This window comes from Lynx canadensis, chromosome C2 (assembly GCF_007474595.2).
Source record: "Lynx canadensis isolate LIC74 chromosome C2, mLynCan4.pri.v2, whole genome shotgun sequence".
NCBI classification, from domain to species: Eukaryota; Metazoa; Chordata; class Mammalia; order Carnivora; family Felidae; genus Lynx; species Lynx canadensis.
The window spans coordinates 21,699,840-21,721,656 of record NC_044311.2 but is presented as its reverse complement, the minus strand read 5'-3'; positions in this window follow the sequence as shown (position 1 = coordinate 21,721,656).

The window sequence follows — 21,817 nt, the reverse complement described above, 5'->3', positions numbered from 1 at the left end:
ATGTCGGAAAGAGGCATTGAATGCTACTTGTCTTCTTTGCCACCTCTGGGAAGTCTCGGTTCTTCTGAATTTTGGCTTTCACTATGAGGTGACTGGTAATAGCGATGGCAGATCGAGTGGCAATGATGGTCCCTTCTAGACCTCATGATTTCTGGTTCCTTTAAAAGAAATGTAGAATAAACAAAGTCCTAGAGGATAAAATTTAACACCTGGGCACTGAAACGGTCATGAAAAAACAACACACGGACTAAGAAGTGTATTAGTAGTCTTTGGATGAAGGATTGAAGATGTTTAAAGATGGTAACTCTTGTTTCCCATAGTCAATTAGGAACATCTGATTTCACTGTGGGATGTTAACCCTATTCTGAACATTCTTTAGAACAAGCCGTTTTACTGAGGCCCAACTTGATTTAACAAGAATTGGAAATCCAAACATGGGAAACCCATACCACCTGAGGTTCTATTGTGCAGTGTCACCTAAGAAAGTGCAGTAGAAATCCTGATCCTCAGGGCAACCTGGCTGGCTCAGTCGGTTGAGCGTCTGACCTTCGGTTCAGGTCATGATCTCTCGGTCCGTGAGTTCGAGCCCCACGTCGGGCACGTCGGGCTCTGTGCTGTCAGTTGGGAGCCCGGAGTTTGCTTCGGATTCTGTGTCTCCTCTCTCTGCCCCTCCCCCACTCACTCTCTGTCTCTCTCTATCAAAAAATGAATAAACGTTAAAAAAAAAAAAAAAACTAAAAAAAAAAAAAAAATCCTGATCCTCTTCTCGCTGTTCCCCTTCTCCCCCTCATTCATCACAATCTTGGCCTTCTGTCAGTTCTGTTAGCAAAGAAACCCTCTCATCCATGGGATAAAACTCATAGGACCAACTAATCTTTGGATGGTCATTTTTCTTGGATATAGCCTGCCACAAAAATGAAGGCAAACAACAAAATGACCAACAATCAAAAAAAAAAACCCAAAGCCAACAAAAAACAAAGTAGAGTAGAGATAGTGAGGGAGGCAGAGCTTTCCAGACATCGGTCAATTGCCTGGGTCAAGCCAGGCTTGATCCCTTGGATTTTCAGTTATGTGAGCAAGTAAATTCCTTCCTCAGCGTTAGCTAGATGGAACTGTTTTCTGTTTTTTGCTCCCAAGAGAGCAATTATTAGAAAAGAAAGTAATATGACATACCAGATATTATTGATATTAATTACTATGTTTCTTCCACCTAAGGGGCCAATTGTTGTGGTGTTTGTCATTTATTTAATGATATTTAAAGAGGAGAAAAATGCTGCTATATTAAATTATGGGTCCATTTTTAGATACATCTGAATTTTGTAAATATTAAATGGTAAACAATATACCTTAGAATGAAGAAATAAGGATATTTAAGCACTTTACTTTTTCTTAATTTAATAGTTGAAATTATTCTTTTGATTAAATGACAAGTTTGAAGGAGACTGGGAAAGTAGGGAGAAGAAAAGCACAGTAGAATTTTGGAACAGGAACTCTGTGGGTGAAATGAAATCTCATGGAGGGAGACTGGAGCGAAGGACTTTGTACATTATAAAGCATAATGACTAGCTATTGGGTAATAGTACTTTGATGCAAGAGGCAAGCTGAGAGTAAGATAATGGTAGTGCTGTGGACTGTGCTCGGCATTGACGATATGAAGGTCATCATGGCGTTTGTGGTTTCTGCCCTCACGAGGCTTACAGTTCAGTGGGCCAGGCTAGTGGATTTATTACTCTTCCTGATAAGTCACTTGCATCTTCTTCCTTAGGTCCTGGCTTCCAGTCCTCTTTCTGCTGATTCTTCTAGTCCCCTACGGAGCCCTATTAACAAGACCTAAATCATGCCATGTTGGCTCTCTCCAGAGAAATCTCTTCATCAATCCTCCAAAATCTACCACCTAGCCTCTTTTATAGCCTTGATCTTTGCAAGGCATCTGTGAGTTACAAAACAGGCTTTCTTTGTTCTCTTATAAGGTTTGTATATGAGGGTGCGTTTCTCTCATTTACCTGGGTTTCCTACTGACAGAAAGAGTCCTTTCTAGCTTTATTTACTGAAAGCCTTACCTTACAATTGATGAACTATTTATTAAAATCTCCCTATCATGTGGTGATGGATGTTAAATTGGACTTATTGAGACCATTTTCACACTCGAAACAAATTATGAAATCATTATGTTGTACCTCTAAAACAACATAATGATATAAATCAAAAAAGAATCTCCCAAAACGATACTTAACAAATCTGTAATTACACACATTTAAAATGACATTGCTTAGTGAGGTCTACAAGGACTATTACTCTTAAATATCATTTTTCTAAGTGATAAACCCTTCTATAATTCCAAATGACCAATTTTTTATACTTTTGATAAACAGCTTTCTTTTATTAGAGAGCACTATGTGTGCGTGTGTGTGTGGTGTGTGTATATATATATATATATAGAGAGAGAGAGAGAGAGAGAGAGCAGACAGACAACAGACACCAGACACAGACACAAGAGACAGACAGACAGAGAGGGGGAGGGAGGAGAAATCCCAAGCAGATTCTGCATTGTCAGTGCACAGCCCCACATGGGGCTCCATCCCAAGAACTATGAGATCATGACCAGAGCCAAATCAAGAGTCAGATGCTTAACCAACTGAGCCACCCAGATGCCCCAGACAGCATTCATTTAAAACCACATGTGTATTTTCTTTATTTTTTCTTTTTCACATCTTGGAGTAACTATTTCAGGGTTAAGTTTTTGTGATCTGTTGCAATATCTTCTCTTTCAATGATTTTATTTTCTTGACTTAACCTTTTCTTTCTCTTACTTACTTGGTCTTATCTTTTATTTTTTCTTCAATGATCCTCTTGAATTTGTGTCTCTTTAAGCTGCTTCAAATTCTTTTTCAAATAGTCTGGTCATAATGGGTATACAGGTTTCTGCATATCGGACTGTTGCTTTAGAATACAACTTGGAAATTAAATATTAATTTATGTAGTTTGGAGAAAATTTTCAATTCTAATTTTTTTATTCATTCATTCATTCTTACTGTTCTTTATTTCCCCCAAAGATATAAAGTGGCTTTCAAGAAATATATATAATGAAAAAGCATAGTGTTTCTTTTCCAAGGCATATTCTGGAATATTTACAGATATCATGGCAAAACTGACCCATGTCCAATTTGTTTAGAATGTTGGTTAAATGGACCTTGAATTTTTTTTTTTTTAAATCAGTACTAAGTGACTCTTGGGGATGGCATGGGGCTATAGTTATTATGCAACATTTCACAAATACATTTAAAAGGAACTTTTTTCCCCACAAAATATCTATTTATATATAAGAATTAGTGTTCTAGGAAATCCAGTTGGAGAGATGCTTAATTAGTTAAATAAAAATAAAACCAACAGCAGGAAAAGCCAAAATAGAGTAAATTATGCCAGAAGGAAAAAAACAAAACAAAAACAACCATCACAGTAAAGTCTTGCATGATTTGGCTTTAAATTTGTTTTTGACCTTCCTGGAGGTGAACGCAAAAGAGAAACATGGTTCACTACATAATTCTCACTGTATGGGAAGAAGAAAGAACACATTCTTTCCTTGGGGGCAGGCACACTGCCTCTGTATTATGACAAATGTGTTTCGGTTGGATCACATAAGGTTGTTGGATGTTTTCTTGTAGCCTTTCTAATGTCCACCTTTACTGAGAATAAGCTGGGTGGGTTTTACCAGACCCAGCGGGCCAGTCGTCAGGCGGTGTCATCAGTTAACAGAGGTGAGTTCTCGTGGAGCAGCAGACAAGAAGAGGCAGAGTCTGAATGTCGAAAGATACAGAGAAGTCGCTGGACAATTTCACATAACCACAGGGCACCTCCTCCCTAGGGTTTCGTTTGAAAATAAACTCGTGAATCAAAACCAGTATTATCCATTCATTCGTTCATCCATCTTCTATTTATTTAAGGGAATCTTGTATATGTTTTTTACTTCCTTTTTTTAAATGTTTATTCTTAACAGAGAGAGAGAGAGGAGAGAGAGAGAGAGAGAGGGATTGCAAGTGGGGGAGGGGCAGAGAGAGAGAAAGAGAGGGAAGCACAGAATCTAAAGCAGGCTCCAGGCTCTGAGCCGTCAACACAGAGACGGATGCAGGGCTGAACTCACGAACGGTGAGATCATAACCTGAGTGAATCGGATGCTTAACAGACTGAGCCACCCAGGCACCCTCTTGTATATGTCTTTTAAAGGCATCATTGTAATTTGGAAAATGAGAATGGGATATTTTTTACATGCGGTTTTATGCTGTATGTGTTCCATCTATAAAGTAACCGTGAAATAAAACTGTTGACCCTAATTACTGAGTCAACAGAATTCTTCATTTGTCTAGGATGAGGGAGTTAGACCAACTTCTTGTGGCAAAGATAGCCTTTAGAGAGTCACTTTGTGAAACCTGTCAACTTTCTAAATACTGGGTTGACCAACCCTAATTTTTTCTAACAGAAAGAGAACTGGATCACTTGTTCAGTAGTTTATTGATGATATTTGGAAGCATAATTATGTGCTATATTTCTTTATGTCATGAAAGTAAATAATTCCTCATCTATCTTTCTTTATGAATTACAGCACAGAGGCTGAAATGAAAGCCTCAGAAGTTGAATTTTCGACATTAAGAAATACTGGATTGTGATGGGTCTGAGCCCAGCTCCACCATCTACTAATAATAGGACATATGTGATTGCCTGAGTCTCTCAGAACCTCAGTGTCTTTATCTGTTAAACAGGAATATATTACACACTCACAAGGTTGTGAAGAGGAATGCATACGCCAATACGAGCAATTCTTGGGGCCTGGCACATAAAAATCACTCAATAATTTTTAGAGATGATGGTGGTGATGATTGGATATTTTATGATGAGGCATAGATACATTGACTACTGTAGTACTGTTTTTAAGATTGTATAAACAGCAGACCATTCATTTATAACCAAATGAGGAAAGAGATAAGATCAACTCTTCCCTTCTTTTTATTATTATTTTACAGAGCAGCTGATTGCTCTGGAATGGCAGAGATAGATCTATATTGAAACAGTTTATTTTCAAAGGACTCTCCCCACACCTGACAGCCCCAGAGGATATTGGCAGTCAGCACTAAATTTTAAAGTTCAAACTATGTTTCCGTTATTTAATGAGGATTTTCTGTTCTTGTTTTCCCCGGATTATACTTTCATTGTTTCTCTGTGCACTGCCATTAAGAATGTCATGTTCTTCTAATCTTAACAGCTGCTTTTAGAATTCATCATCATTTTAGAATTCATCATCATGAATTCATCATTTGGGAAGGTATTAATTGGATCGACGGAAGGCAGCAGTTTTACGGTAGTGTCTGAGAAACAGTAGAAATAGGGGAACAGTTAGAAAGGAAGGAAACAGTGTCTATTATGGCATCGATGCATTTTTCTGTGAACATTTATGAAGGACATAGTTTGCCATTTAAAATAACCTTTCTCTACTTATGTGTATTCTTACAGATAAGAGAGTCATTCATGGTGGAATAAACCCCACAAGAAGAGATCAAGTTAATAATTTATTAGAGCAATTGTTTCATTGCTGATGGCTTGTAAATGGAAAAAAAAAAAAAAATCAATGAATTCATTTTACATTGAGAAAGGTTTCCAAAACAAAATGTCGTGGTCATATAACACTTGAAGATTGTTTGGATATATCCAGACCATGAAGACCCTGCCATGCTCTAAGTTAATACTGCTTCTAGAGTTCAGAGAGCATACATTCTATAGAACACAATAATTGACAAAAGACATTTTATTTTAGCACATCGTACATGTGATGGTGTTTGTACCAATATCAACCCCATCAACATTTCAGAAAGAGATACTATGCTACAGTTTCCAGTTACTTCAAAGTTTTTAGATATGTCCCACAAAATGATTGGTAACTCTCATTAATTGATATAGCTACTTACTGATAATTTTCAAATTAAAAATCTAGTAAAAATAAAAAATTCCAACAATGTGAAAAAAACCAAAACAATTCTGATATAAAACCATGGTAGTGATTATACTGATTATGAGTAACATTGTGAATATGTGTTCACGATAGGGCATATTGTAGCACAGCTACATATTTGTTCTGAAGAATTTTATTAAAAGTGATAATTAATCAACGCTTATTTAGTGTTAGCATTTCATTAAGTGCAGGGATGGTTAGTGGTATTGTTTTATACAGACCCAGACGCATCATTTGGTGAAAGCCTAATTTACCTGACTTCATTGATCTTTTCCTTTCTTTTAAAAATTTCAAATGGAATCTCAAGTGAAATAAATTAGTAAATTTATCATTTTCTCTATAATACTGTCATAAGGACAGTTTGATAAAATGGCTCATTATAGTCAATGATGTGAAATATGAGTTCATCAGCATATTTTCATCAAATGCAGCCACAGAAATTAGTTTGCTATTATCAAGGACTGTGGAATGCAAAATAAAATTAAGCATGCTATTATACTGGCTAAATTTTGGGATTGGCCCATGTGAGTTAAAATTAAAAAAGAAAACTTCTAGTGACAAAAGAAAATCAAAGAAATCACCCAAAATTAATTGACAAGTGATAATGCTAGTCATGTAATGACTATGTTTTAAATAACTGTCATCCCCTTCAAAGGTAGCTTTCAGGTCTGCTCTTTAGTGTAGTCATAGTCCTAAAATGTGATTTTTAAGCCTTTTGGTAAAGCAAGTCAAATCTTATGTATAATAAGAATTGCTTGTTGTCTATAGCTATGTTTATGAGAATTCAGCAATTTGCAGTTCCTATTATATCTGTGTTTTGAATCCTCATTTTGCTTAAACAGGACATTTAAGAAATCATGGAGAAGTCTTCTTGATTAGATTGGCTTATGGTGAATGCACATGCATCCATTAAGTGCTGGTCTTAGAACATTTCACTCTTGTAACTATCTATATTAGTTAGCTATTGTTATAAAAAGGGCACATAGCCAGTCACCATGAAAAGTAGTGGCACACAAAAACAAGCGTTTATCTAGCTCATGTGCCTGTGGGTAGATGGGGTTGGATGTTCTTGGCTGAGGTGGTTGGCTGGGTGAGTCAGCTCCAAGGACTTCTCATCCTCCTCTTGGAATCAGCAGGTTTTCTAGGCATTCTCCTCTTCTAGCAATAGTAGAAACATAAAAGAGAGAACATCTGAGGACTTGTAAGGTCTAAGTTCAGAAATAACACCTGATCTTTTTCAAAATATTGGTCAAAGTCATGTGGCCAAACCCAAAGTCAAGGCGTAGGGCAATATGCTTTACAATTTGAATGGGATAAACTGCAGAATCACATGGCAAAGAGCATGGATGCAGAGAGGGGTGAAGAATCTGGGCTGGGGATGAGATTGACCATAACATCAATTTCATTAAGGTAATAGTTACACACATTAACTCAAACCATGACAAACATAAAGAAGATATAAGGAGACTAAAAAGTTGGTATGACTGTGTATCTTTTTTCACAAACTGATCACAGGTGTGGGGATGTCCAACCAACCAGTTATAATTTGAATCTCCAGTGTATCATAGCTACACATGAATCAATGGTAAGGGTAGAAAAAGAAGATGCTTTCTATAATATCTTGTGAAAGTCAGAATATTTAGGTAGACTCACAAATAAAATACATGTATGTTCTTTTAATTGTACCAGAAGGAAATTCAGATACTGTGATTTGATTAATTTTTCAATTTAAAGGCTTCAACAAAAATGTCTTATTCCCTTTAACTCTTTTTTCTTGACTTTGCAATTGAACTAATAAAAGTCACAGTACCTAAAGTATCATAGCCCCACTGACCCAGCCCAAATGTACACTGTGATAGATGAACTTGAGCACATTGTTTGAAGTAGTAGATAATAAAAAAATAAATAAAAGCGAAGTGAAAACTTTTATAGAAACATTTTGTAATTTAGTGAGCAGAAAATCTGAAATCTCAAGCATCTGGAATTTTGGCATATTTGAAAAAAAATTGTTCTGTTAATTCCACATAAAAGCTAAAGAAGTAGCAAGAAGAGAGCAGGAAAATAAGTGGGAAGAAAGCAAGACAGTAGAGGAATCAAGAGGACAGAGGACGGGAAGTACAGAGTAAATCTCAGAAGAGTCCTGAGAGTTACAGAGATTCAGGGATAGTGTGCTGAAGTTTTCTGATAGCAGAGGGAAGGAAGTTAGTATTAAAATGTCAGAAAATAGAGAGGCACCTGGGTGGCTCAGTTGGTTGAGGGTATGACTTTTGATATTGGCTCTGGTCATGATCCCAGGCTCACGGGATCGAGCCCTGTGTTGGGCTCTGCACTGAGCATGGAACCTGCTTAAGATTCTTTCTCTCTCTCCCTATGCTCCTTTCCCTGACTCTTGCGCTCTCACTCTCGCTCTCTCTCTCTCTCTCTCTCTCCCTAAAGTAAAAGTAAAACCACTTCAGCCATGGGATAGCTCAGTAGATTGGAATAGGGAATATTTTAGGAAAAGGACAGCTAAATGTCACTGGACGCCATTGTTTTTAGGTGGAGTCCCCCTGAAGATGCATAAGCTTATATTATTGGAGAAGGCTTTTTGTTTGACATAGTGCAACACAGTAAGTCACAACAAAACAGAAGAATGGAACCTGGATAATAGTGTAAAGTTGAACACATACAAGCAACAGAACATAATATTTCAGCTTATATCACAGGATATCATCTATCTTCCTGGAAACGCAAAAGGTGGAATTGTAAGAATGTTGTGCTAACCTTACCCGAGAAAGTCTATATCTGAATGTGACTTGAAAACTAAAAATAAAGGGAAACATTGGTAGATCTATAAAATATTGACTGACCTGTATTAATGATTAAAACCCTCAGAGAGAGCAACTATACAGATTCTTTGTGAAATCTAAGGCAACTAGGACAATGTAGTATATAGTGATTAATAAGAGTGTGGGTTTTGGACCCAAATAGAACTGAGTTTGAGTACTGTTATTTCCTGCCCAGCATAAGGGACATTGGGTCAGTTATTCAAACACCCTTTGTCCCAGTTCTTTTAGCTCTCAAATAAGGGTACTAATATCTACTTTATAATCTTGTGAAAATAAAATGAGTGTCTAATCAAAGCACTAGTGCTTAGTTATGGAATAAGAACTCATCAAATGTTAGCTATCATTATTACTATTATCGGGCATTCAGCTAATATAAAGGGCCTAGGTTTAAAAATGTGCATTTCTCATTCTTAGAGGAAAGATCAAAGTGAAAAGAGCTCTCCATCTGGCTTATTACAGTGGTAAAAGATTTTTTCGTGGAAAGAAAGAATGCTCATCAATCTGCCATATGCTTTCTCAAAAGACTAGTTTTCGGTTCTAAAGTCAGAAGTCACTTGAGAAGACTACAGACTGCTAGTGTCAAGAGTCAGTACGTAAGGAAACGATGACAAATCTCCATTGCTTTGTGTCACCCTGAGAACAACTTAGTCCTTGAATGGCAATCCAGAACAAATAAATGGAGGCTAATTTAACAATCATTCCCATCTTCACGAGGGCATGTGAGTCTACATAGCATTGACTCTTTTTAATATGGTCTTATCTTCATGAGATAAAACCTTTTGAAGACTGGAAAATTTATTTCACCTGGAGCATTTGAGGTGAGAGTGTATTTAATTGCTGATTATTCAGAAGCCAATGCCTGGATGGAGTAATGTGTTAAAGAAATTCTCAACTGTTGCTATCACTGCTAAAGGGTGTTATGTTTATGGCTGGATGTTGTAGTATTTAACTTGAGGAGGCACCTGATGAGAGCAGTGATATTTTGAACATTGTTCTGATTGCCCTTTATTGTTTCAATCCTGTTGTTATTCAGGATGACATAGAATGACAAACTAAACAGCAGGAGAAATTTTATCCCTTGCCACAGCATTATAGAGATCTCAGACTCCCCATAGGCAAATTTAAATATTGCCCATGTCTAGCTCCTCTTAAAAAGTAAAAGGCTTTTGGGCAGTTACAACTTCATGTTGTTTCTAGTGGCACCTTCTGCAATTTGGTAGGCCTTGAAGTGAGATGTTATCATATTCTTCAAGTCCAGTTCTTGACGTACTGACATCTCCTTCTGATTGAGCTAGTAAACCCAATTCCAGAGGGATTACAAAGATAAGGAATGAGGCACTCTGTTGAATGCACATCCTCTTGTCACCACCTCAGGCTCTAGCCATTGTTATGGTGATCAGTTCCCAGAAGGTTTTTGTGACACAAAACAGGGACACAAATCAGACAGTGGCTCCTCCCAAGCCAGAGTTCCCATACCTCTCACTTTCTGCTCCAGGGTGGGATGGGACAACTGTGAAAATCATGTCAGCATTCAAATGAAGTGGGGTTGACTTAGCACCGTGGGCCCATCCTTGACCAATGAGGGAAAAGGAGTTAATGAATCCGTTGCTCCCTTTTGTTGCTTATGAACCAGGTACTATTTTATTGATGCTGGTTTTTCGGATGAAAACCGGGGACAAAAGGTTATGTGATTAAAGGTCGGTTAGTTGGTAAGTGACCAGGCAGTCTGGCTGCAATCGGTGACCCTCGCCATTCTACTCCACTCTCGTTTTCATTTCTCATTCATTTCTCATTCATTAGCAGAACTCTTCTTGATCCCCTTCATTATTTCACAAATGCATGAAATCAGAGAATTGTGGGAGGTGTCACTCTTTGCCGTGTGACTTCTCTCTGTGAATGCCTAAAAACGAGTGCTGCTCTCCTGAGCCACTAATAGCTGTGGAAAGAAATCTCAGAAATCACTCCTGAAAAACAATTAAGATTAGCTTTTGGGGTGCCTGGGTGGCTCAGTCGGTTGAGTGTCCTACTTCCGCTCGGGTCATGATCTCGCCATCTGTGAGTTCGAGCCCCACGTCGGGCTCTGTGCTGACAGCTCGGAGCCTGGAGCCTGCTTCGGATTGTGTGTCTCCCTCTCTCTCTGCCCCTCCCTCGCTCATGCCTTGTCTCTCTCTCTCTCTCTCTCTCAAAAAATAAATAAACATTAAAAAAAAATTCAAATAAGATTAGTTTTTGAACGGAAGGTTGCCCAGAACAGTCATTTCCATTATCAAGAATTCTCTTCGCATGAGGATTGTGTCTTATCTTTCCCTTCATCATGTCTTCCAAAAGCACGAGAGTGTGCACACTAGCTTGTGTTCCTGTGCATGCATGCACACGCATGCACGTGCACACCCACACACTCACAGAGTAAATATGATTCCATTGTTGTTCAGCATTTAAAGCTGTGGAGAAGTCTGCAGTCAGCTCGTTTCTCTTTCCTTGTAGAAGAGTTCTATCTACAAGGAAGCTTGTGGAATTCTTTTTCAATTTTGAAATGTAAAAACTTTACCAGGATATATCTCGAAGTTTTTCAATCTTTATTAACCTCTTTTTTTCCTGGAACATTTTGGGTTTTTTTCCAGCAATATATTTATGTTCTGCCTCTGAAGACAACTTTGACAAAATGAGACATTTTCCCCCCTTTTCTTTAGGCATAACACTGATCTGTATATTGGGTCTCTAATGTCTATCTTCTGCCTGTCATCTTGGGTCTATGTGCTGTTGTTGTTTTCTTCGTGGTTTTTTTTTTTGTTGTTGTTGTTGTTGTTGTTAAATTTTTTTTTTAATGTTTATTTATTCTTAGAGACAGAGAGTGAGTGGAAGAGGTACAGAGAGAGAGGGAGACGCAGAATCTGAAGCAGGCTTCAGGCTCTGTGCTGACAGATCAGAGATCAAACTCACAGACTCAGAGATCATGACCTGAGTTGAAGTTGGACACTTAACCGACTGAGCCACCCAGGTGCTCCTCTTTGTGTTTTCCTAAATCTGTTCTTCATGTCATTGATTAAGCTTTCTGAAGTACAAAGTCCATTCTCTACTGCTTGTAGTTTATTTATTTATTTTTTTCCCCCAGGTGTCCCTACTCTCTATTTCTTTTTTTTTTTTTTTATGTTTAGTTTATTTTATTTATTTTTTTTTATATGAAATTTATTGACAAATTGGTTTCCATACAACACCCAGTGTTCATCCCAAAAGGTGCCCTCCTCAATACCCATCACCCACCCTCCCCTCCCTCCCACCCCCCCCATCAACCCTCAGTTTGTTCTCAGTTTTTAACAGTCTCTTATGCTTTGGCTCTCTCCCACTCTAACCTCTTTTTTTTTTTTTTCCTTCCCCTCCCCCATGGGTTCCTGTTAAGTTTCTCAGGATCCACATAAGAGTGAAACCATATGGTATCTGTCTTTCTCTGTATGGCTTATTTCACTTAGCATTACACTCTCCAGTTCCATCCACGTTGCTACAAAAGGCCATATTTCATTTTTTCTCATTGCCACGTAGTATTCCATTGTGTATATATACCACAATTTCTTTATCCATTCATCAGTTGATGGACATTTAGGCTCTTTCCATAATTTGGCTATTGTTGAGAGTGCTGCTATGAACATTGGGGTACAAGTGCTCCTATGCATCAGTACTCCTGTATCCCTTGGATAAATTCCTAGCAGTGCTATTGCTGGGTCATAGGGTAGGTCTATTTTTAATTTTCTGAGGAACCTCCACACTGTTTTCCAGAGCGGCTGCACCAATTTGCATTCCCACCAACAGTGCAAGAGGGTTCCCGTTTCTCCACATCCTCGCCAGCATCTATAGTCTCCTGATTTGTTCATTTTGGCCACTCTGACTGGCGTGAGGTGATACCTGAGTGTGGTTTTGATTTGTATTTCCCTGATAAGGAGCGACGCTGAACATCTTTTCATGTGCCTGTTGGCCATCTGAATGTCTTCTTTAGAGAAGTGTCTATTCATGTTTTCTGCCCATTTCTTCACTGGGTTATTTGTTTTTCGGGTGTGGAGTTTGGTGAGCTCTTTATAGATTTTAGATACTAGCCCTTTGTCCGATATGTCATTTGCAAATATCTTTTCCCATTCCGTTGGTTGCCTTTTAGTTTTGTTGGTTGTTTCCTTTGCTGTGCAGAAGCTTTTTATCTTCATAAGGTCCCAGTAATTCACTTTTGCTTTTAATTCCCTTGCCTTTGGGGATGTGTCGAGTAAGAGATTGCTACGGCTGAGGTCAGAGAGGTCTTTTCCTGCTTTCTCCTCTAAGGTTCTGATGGTTCCTGTCTCACATTTAGGTCCTTTATCCATTTTGAGTTTATTTTTGTAAATGGTGTGAGAAAGTGGTCTAGTTTCAACCTTCTGCATGTTGCTGTCCAGTTCTCCCAGCACCATTTGTTAAAGAGGCTGTCTTTTTTCCATTGGGTGTTCTTTCCTGCTTTGTCAAAGATGAGTTGGCCATATGTTTGTGGGTCTAGTTCTGGGGTTTCTATTCTATTCCATTGGTCTGTGTGTCTGTTTTTGTGCCAATACCATGCTGTCTTGATGATGACAGCTTTGTAGTAGAGGCTAAAGTCTGGGATTGTGATGCCTCCTGCTTTGGTCTTCTTCTTCAAAATTCCTTTGGCTATTCGGGGCCTTTTGTGGTTCCATATGAATTTTAGGATTGCTTGTTCTAATTTCGAGAAGAATGCTGGTGCAATTTTGATTGGGATTGCATTGAATGTGTAGATAGCTTTGGGTAGTATTGACATTTTGACAATATTTATTTTTCCAATCCATGAGCAGGGAATGTCTTTCCATTTCTTTAAATCTTCTTCAATTACCTTCATCAGCTTTCTATAGTTTTCAGCATACAGATCCTTTACATCTTTGGTTAGATTTATTCCTAGGTATTTTATGCTTCTTGGTGCAATTGTGAATGGGATCATTTTCTTTATTTGTCTTTCTGTTGCTTCATTGTTAGTGTATAAGAATGCAACTGATTTCTGGACATTGATTTTGTATCCTGCAACTTTGCTGAATTCATGTATCAGTTCTAGCAGACTTTTGGTGGAGTCTATCAGATTTTCCATGTATAATATCATGTCATCTGCAAAAAGCGAAAGCTTGACTTCATCTTTGCCAATTTTGATGCCTTTGATTTCCTTTTGTTGTCTGATTGCTGATGCTAGAACTTCCAGCACTATGTTAAACAACAGCGGTGAGAGTGGGCATCCCTGTCGTGTTCCTGATCTCAGGGAAAAAGCTCTCAGTTTTTCCCCGTTGAGGATGATGTTAGCTGTGGGCTTTTCATAAGTGGCTTTTATGATGTTTAAGTATGTTCCTTCTATCCCGACTTTCTCAAGGGTTTTTATTAAGAAAGGGTGCTGGATTTTGTCAAAGGCCTTTTCTGCATCGATTGACAGGATCATATGGTTCTTCTCTTTTTTTTTGTTAATGTGATGTATCACGTTGATTGATTTGCGAATGTTGAACCAGCCCTGCATCCCAGGAATGAATCCCACTTGATCATGGTGAATAATTCTTTTTATATGCTGTTGAATTCGATTTGCTAGTATCTTATTGAGAATTTTTGCATCCATATTCATCAGGGATATTGGCCTGTAGTTCTCTTTTTTTACTGGGTCTCTGTCTGGTTTAGGAATCAAAGTAATACTGGCTTCATAGAATGAGTCTGGAAGTTTTCCTTCCCTTTCTATTTTTTGGAATAGCTTGAGAAGGATAGGTATTATCTCTGCTTTAAATGTCTGGTAGAACTCCCCTGGGAAGCCATCTGGTCCTGGACTCTTATTTGTTGGGAGATTTTCGATAACCGATTCAATTTCTTCGCTGGTTATGGGTCTGTTCAAGCTTTCTATTTCCTCCTGATTGAGTTTTGGAAGAGTGTGGGTGTTCAGGAATGTGTCCATTTCTTCCAGGTTGTCCAATTTGTTGGCATATAATTTTTCATAGTATTCCCTGATAATTGTTTGTATCTCTGAGGGATTGGTTGTAATCATTCCATTTTCATTCATGATTTTATCTATTTGGGTCATCTCCCTTTTCTTTTTGAGAAGCCTGGCTAGAGGTTTGTCAATTTTGTTTATTTTTTCAAAAAACCAACTCTTGGTTTCGTTGATCTGCTCTACAGTTTTTTTAGATTCTATATTGTTGATTTCTGCTCTGATCTTTATTATTTCTCTTCTTCTGCTGGGTTTAGGCTGCCTTTGCTGTTCTGCTTCTATTTCCTTTAGGTGTGCTGTTAGATTTTGTATTTGGGATTTTTCTTGTTTCTTGAGATAGGCCTGGATTGCAATGTATTTTCCTCTCAGGACTGCCTTCGCTGCGTCCCAAAGCGTTTGGATTGTTGTATTTTCATTTTCGTTTGTTTCCATATATTTTTTGATTTCTTCTCTAATTGCCTGGTTGACCCACTCATTCGTTAGTAGGGTGTTCTTTAACCTCCACGCTTTTGGAGGTTTTCCAGACTTTTTCCTGTGGTTGATTTCAAGCTTCATAGCATTGTGGTCTGAAAGTATGCATGGTATAATTTCAATTCTTGTAAACTTATGAAGGGCTGTTTTGTGACCCAGTATATGATCTATCTTGGAGAATGTTCCATGTGCACTCGAGAAGAAAGTATATTCTGTTGCTTTGGGATGCAGAGTTCTAAATATATCTGTCAAGTCCATCTGATCCAATGTCTCATTCAGGGCCCTTGTTTCTTTATTGACCGTGTGTCTAGATGATCTATCCATTTCTGTAAGTGGGGTGTTAAAGTCCCCTGCAATTACCACATTCTTATCAATAAGGTTGCTTCTGTTTATGAGTAATTGTTTTATATACTTGGAGGCTCCGGTATTCGGCGCATAGACATTTATAATTGTTAGCTCTTCCTGATGGATAGACCCTGTAACTATTATATAATGTCCTTCTTCATCTCTTGTTACAGCCTTTAATTTAAAGTCTAGTTTGTCTGATATAAGTATGGCTACTCCAGCTTTCTTTTGGCTTCCAGTAGCATGATAAATAGTTCTCCATCCCCTCACTCTCAATCTAAAGGTGTCCTCAGGTCTAAAATGAGTCTCTTGTAGACAGCAAATAGATGGGTCTTGTTTTTTTATCCATTCTGATACCCTATGTCTTTTGGTTGGCGCATTTAATCCGTTTACATTCAGTGTTATTGTAGAAAGATACGGGTTTAGAGTCATTGTGATGTCTGTATGTTTTATGCTTGTAGTGATGTCTCTGGTACTTTGTCTCACAGGGTCCCCCTTAGGATCTCTTGTAGGGCTGGTTTAGTGGTGACAACTTCCTTCAGTTTTTGTTTGTTTGGGAAGACCTTTATCTCTCCTTCTATTCTAAATGACAGACTTGCTGGATAAAGGATTCTCGGCTGCATATTTTTGCTGTCTAGCACCCTGAAAATCTCGTGCCAGTTCTTTCTGGCCTGCCAAGTTTCAAAAGAGAGATCAGTCACGAGTCTTATAGGTCTCCCTTTATATGTGAGGGCACGTTTACCCCTTGCTGCTTTCAGAATTTTCTCTTTATCCTTGTATTTTGCCAGTTTCACTATGATATGTCATGCAGAAGATCGATTCAAGTTACGTCTGAAGGGAGTTCTCTGTGCCTCTTGGATTTCAATGCCTTTTTCCTTCCCCAGTTCAGGGAAGTTCTCAGCTATTATTTCTTCAAGTACCCCTTCAGCACCTTTCCCTCTCTCTTCCTCCTCTGGAATACCAATTATGCGTATATTATTTCTTTTTAGTGTATCACTTAGTTCTCTAATTTTCCCCTCATACTCCTGGATTTTTTTATCTCTCTTTTTCTCAGCTTCCTCTTTTTCCATAACTTTATCTTCTAGTTCACCTATTCTCTCCTCTGCCTCTTCCATCCGAGCTGTGGTGGTTTGCATTTTGTTTTGCATTTCCTTTAAAGCGTTTTTCAGCTCCTCGTGACTGTTCCTTAGTCCCTTGATCTCTGTAGCAAGAGATTCTCTGCTGTCCTGTATACTGTTTTCCAGCCCAGCGATTAATTTTATGACTATTATTCTAAATTCACTTTCTGTTATATTATTTAAATCCTTTTTGATCAGCTCATTAGCTGTTGTTATTTCCTGGAGATTCTTCTGAGGGGAATTCTTCCGCTTGGTCATTTTGGATAGTCCCTGGTGTGGTGAGGGCCTGGAGGGCACTTCCCCTGTGCTGTGGTGTATAACTGGAGTTGGTGGGCGGGGCCGCAGTCAGTCCTGATGTCTGCCCCCAGCCCACCGCTGGGGCCACAGTCAGACTGGTGTGTGCCTTCTCTTCCCCTCTCCTAGGGGCGGGATTCACTGTGGGGTGGCGTGGCCCGTCTGGGCTACTTGCACACTGCCAGGCTTGTGATGCTGGGGATCTGGCGTATTAGCTGGGGTGGGAAGGCAAGGTGAATGGTGGCGGGGGGGGGGGGGGCAGGCTTAGCTCGCTTCTCCTTAGGTGATCCACTTCAGGAGGGGCCCTGTGGCAGCCGGAGGGAGTCAGATCCGCTGCCGGAGGTTTGGCTCCGCAGAAGCACAGAGTTGGGTGTTTGCGCGGAGCGAGCAATTTCCCTGGCCGGAACCGGTTCCCTTTGGGATTTTGGCTGGGGGATGGGCGGGGGAGATGGCGCTGGCGAGCGCCTTTGTTCCCCGTCAAACTGAGCTCTGTCGTCCGGGGGCTCCGCAGCTCACCCTCCCTTTGTCCTCCAGCCTTCCCGCTTCCCGAGCAGAGCTGTTAACTTATGACCTCCCAGACGCTAAGTCGCGCTTGCTGTCGGAACACAGTCCGTCAGGCCCCTCCGCTTTTGCAAGCCGGACTCGGGGGCTCTGCTTGGCTGGCGAGCTGCCCCTCCGCCCTGGCTCCCTCCCGCCAGTCCGTGGAGCGCGCACCGCCTCGCCGCCCTTCCTACCCTCTTCCGTGGGCCTCTCGTCTGCACTTGGGTCCGGTGACTCCGTTCTGCTAATCCTCTGGCGGTTTTCTGGGTTATTTAGGCAGGTGTAGGTGGAATCTAAGTGATCAGCAGGACGCGCGGTGAGCCCAGCGTCCTCCTATGCCGCCATCTTCCTCCCCTATTTTTTTTAATGTAAGAAAAATTTATCAAAATATTATTCTCCATGTTTTCCTATAATTAATATTTCACTTGTATAACTGAAAAGTGAAATTATAAGATAATTTTAGCAATAATAATATTTCAACATATATAGAATGGGGCCCAAACTACTCTCAATTAGAATGGAAAGTCTTGTAACACTTTTGTATTACACTACTGTAATGAATTTGTCTATGCTGAAACATGGTAACACCATTTATTCATCCAATCCACAATTTTTTTTATTTTACAGTTTTATTTTATTTTATTTTTGTTTTATGTATTTTTTTAAATTTTATTTTTTATTTTTTAAAATTTACGTCCAAATTAGTTAGCATGTAAGTGCAACAATGATTTCAGGAGTAGATTCCTTAGTGTGCTTGAAGTTTATTTTTAAGTTTGGCGACACTATTATTTTATTTTCTTCTTAATTTCTTTCCTTAGCATTGCCAGATCTTGTTTTATCTAATTCTGGTGTTCTTTTTTTTTTTTTTTTCTTTTCCAACTTTCCTATTTAAAAAAATTTTTTTTTTTTAACGTTTATTTGTTTTTGAGACAGAGAGAGACAGAGCATGAACGGGGGAGGGGCAGAGAGAGAGGGGGACACAGAATCTGAAACAGGCTCCAGGCTCTGAGCCATCAGCACAGAGCCCGATGCGGGTCTCGAACTCACGGACTGCGAGATCGTGACCTGAGCCGAAGTCGGCCACTTAACCGACTGAGCCACCCAGGCGCCCCTCAACTTTCCTATTTTATAAAGCACATGTTTTCTTTAATATATTTGTAAATTGGAAGTAAGTTTACTCTAAAAAATTCTTTTGTAACCTGAAGTGAATCCTCGCAAGTGCTATCTTTATCCATCTTTTCAATTTCTGTGTTTCTTTTCTTCTCTTCAAGAAATTTTGTGCAAGTCCCAAGCTTTTTTTTTATTGCTTCATCTTTGAATGAAGTTGTAATTGATGCTGTTTTTCTGCTTGATTTTTAGGTCCTCTGCTTGGAAAATGGGTTGGATGGCTAGGAGATGGCCTAGCATATGTTCTCTGCTTCTATTTTCATGACCTGAGAGAGACAAATTGGTGTGCAAAGGCACAGCCTGAGAATTATGTTTCCTTAATTTGTTGTAACTTCTGTCCAATGAGTCAGATAATTTGGTGTGTCCTATTGTGATGAAATCTGAGGAGTTTTGTTGTTTTGAATATAGATGATCTCCCTTTTCTTGGTAAGCCATGCTCTTTGGTAATTTTGGAATTTAAAATGATGCTTGACAAAGGATTGACTTTTTATTTTCTTGGTTGGAATGCTTTCTTTTTTTTTTTTTTTGTAAATTTTTTTTTTTTCAACGTTTATTTATTTTTGGGACAGCGAGAGACAGAGCATGAACGGGGGAGGGGCAGAGAGAGAGGGAGACACAGAATCGGAAACAGGCTCCAGGCTCCGAGCCATCAGCCCAGAGCCTGACGCGGGGCTCGAACTCACGGACCGCGAGATCGTGACCTGGCTGAAGTCGGACGCTTAACCGATTGCGCCACCCAGGCGCCCCGGAATGCTTTCTTCTTAGTGCAGGCGACCTGATTCCTCACTGAAAATTGGGCTGTCCTCAAGGCCATATCTCTCAGTGTAGGAAGCAGATTTGAAGACTGTGGATTTATATACGTAGAGACATGTATGTCTAACTTTCTTCACTGCTGATCTGTGGAAAGAAGACTAGAGTAAGAGCAGTTTTCTTGCATTTTTGTATCTTGCTCATTGTTTGGATTGTATATTTTTGGAACTGAAAGTTTCAATGGAAACCTGAAGGGCATTCTCCACATTTTTCTTGCAATGTTGTATAGTACTGTTAAGCTGGGAGATCGGTTTGTTCTGTTATCTGTACTCAACTTAGTCTACCTGGTATCTAACTAATAGCAACTCCCTGTGGTTTATGTATACGGTTGGGTTGCTTCTGGTGACATTAGAGATCGTTTGATGTAACATTTTCGTTACTGTGGTTCATTTTATTGGACATTAGGGAAGGCTTTAAATAAATGTGTTGGCTACAAGAAACTTCTTATAAAGCATCTATGATACACTTAAAAGGATTTAAAGTAAGACTTTGTAGAATAATTTTTTTTTAAAAAGTTAAATTATGCTTTATCAGGATGAGAAATCACCTTATTGAGCACACTTTGCCAATATCGTAATTTCCTCATTAACCAAAGCATTGCTATGTTGCATTCTCACTCCTAAACAAATTTTTGTTATTCTTAATATCGTTTGCAGTCCCTATCACACTCAAAAGTTTCAAAATCTTAAAAATTGGCTTATTTATACTTCTGCTTGAATAGGTCAAATGATGAGTTTATTTGTCCTCATTTCTCATCTTGTTCTCTGATATTGCATGTTTTTGTTTTTTTACCAACTTACTATTTTTCAACTAGGTAGACATTATAGGAATTACTTAGATCATAATAATCGATACCTAATTGTTTTAATTTTTCCATTATATTTTGTGCTCATTATTTTTCTCTTTTTATTTTATTCTAATCTTTTTAGCTACTATTTTTACAATCAGTTTTAAGTTACGACCAGTCTAGTGGTGATGGACAATACTCAAATAATATTTATCATATATATACCAACTTAAAATTACCTTTTTTCAAGGTAATCACACAAGATGTACTTGCTTATGAAAACCCAGGGAGGCCTGCATCTTAAATCTATAGGAATTAGAGTTCAAATAGAATGTCTGATAGAAAATGAACTTTCAGTCAGGAAATCAACATAACAAAGTAATAAGGATACTTTGTGATTATTTGCGTGATTAAATTCAGGTAGATAGCCAAACTGGATAGTTCAGCTTAAAAAAAAAATCCACTTTGGGATGAATAACATCACAGTTTGGAAGGACTGAATGCATCTTGCCATTGGAGTAAGACTGCTATTCATGAATTCCTTTTTCAGATGAAGGGACAGAGATGAAATCATTTGGAAAGGGCCACCTGGTGTTCTCATCTGAGCCAGGATAAGCCTTATCCTTCTGTATCATTTAGCCTACTTAGCTATTCTCCTTTCTCTAGAGTTTACTACCTGAAGATTTCATGAGATGGTAGTTTGATTAGAGTGGATTGCCTACCAGTGAACTAAAATATCCTACCCAGAAAATTTAGCTTTTGTATATATAATCAGATATGTTTCAGAGCTTTCATTGCTCTAGAAAATGTGTTACCCTTTTTCTTATAATTTTAAAGATTATACTTTCAGAGGGTATGATGCTTAGGTCCATAAGCTCTACTTCTCTTCTTACTCATCCTCTCAGTGAGTGCACCATAATCTGTCCTGTTATCTAGGTGAGAAACACAGGTGTCCTCCTACATGTTTCCCACCTCTTCATTCTCAACCATCATCAAGGTCTGTTTCTTTTACCTTCCAAATGTCTTTCACTATATATACTTTATTTATTATTTTTTAAGCCTTTACTGCCAACACTCTGGTCCAAGTTTTCATGATCTTTCACCTGAACAATTGCAATAGCCTCCTCACATGGCCTCCCTGTATGGTTTATTTCCAGTCTGTTTCCTTCGCTCTCCATTCGGTAATAAATTGCAGAAATGGCTTTGCTTTGGCTTTAGACCAGGCATGGGTTGGCATGGTCATCTCTCATTATTCTCTCACTCTGTCTCCAGCCACACCAAACTTCTTGCGTACTGCAAAATGCCTGGCTTCATCCAGATATAGGAGGCTTCCCCAATGCTGTTTCATTTACCTGGAATGTCACATCTTTTTGCTTATAAATACATCAATGATTACAGAGGTCTTGGAAAGGAGATGATGTCTGAGCAGGGATATTAAGGATGTGTAACAGACGATCTCTGGGACGTGAGAGTAGTGGAGGC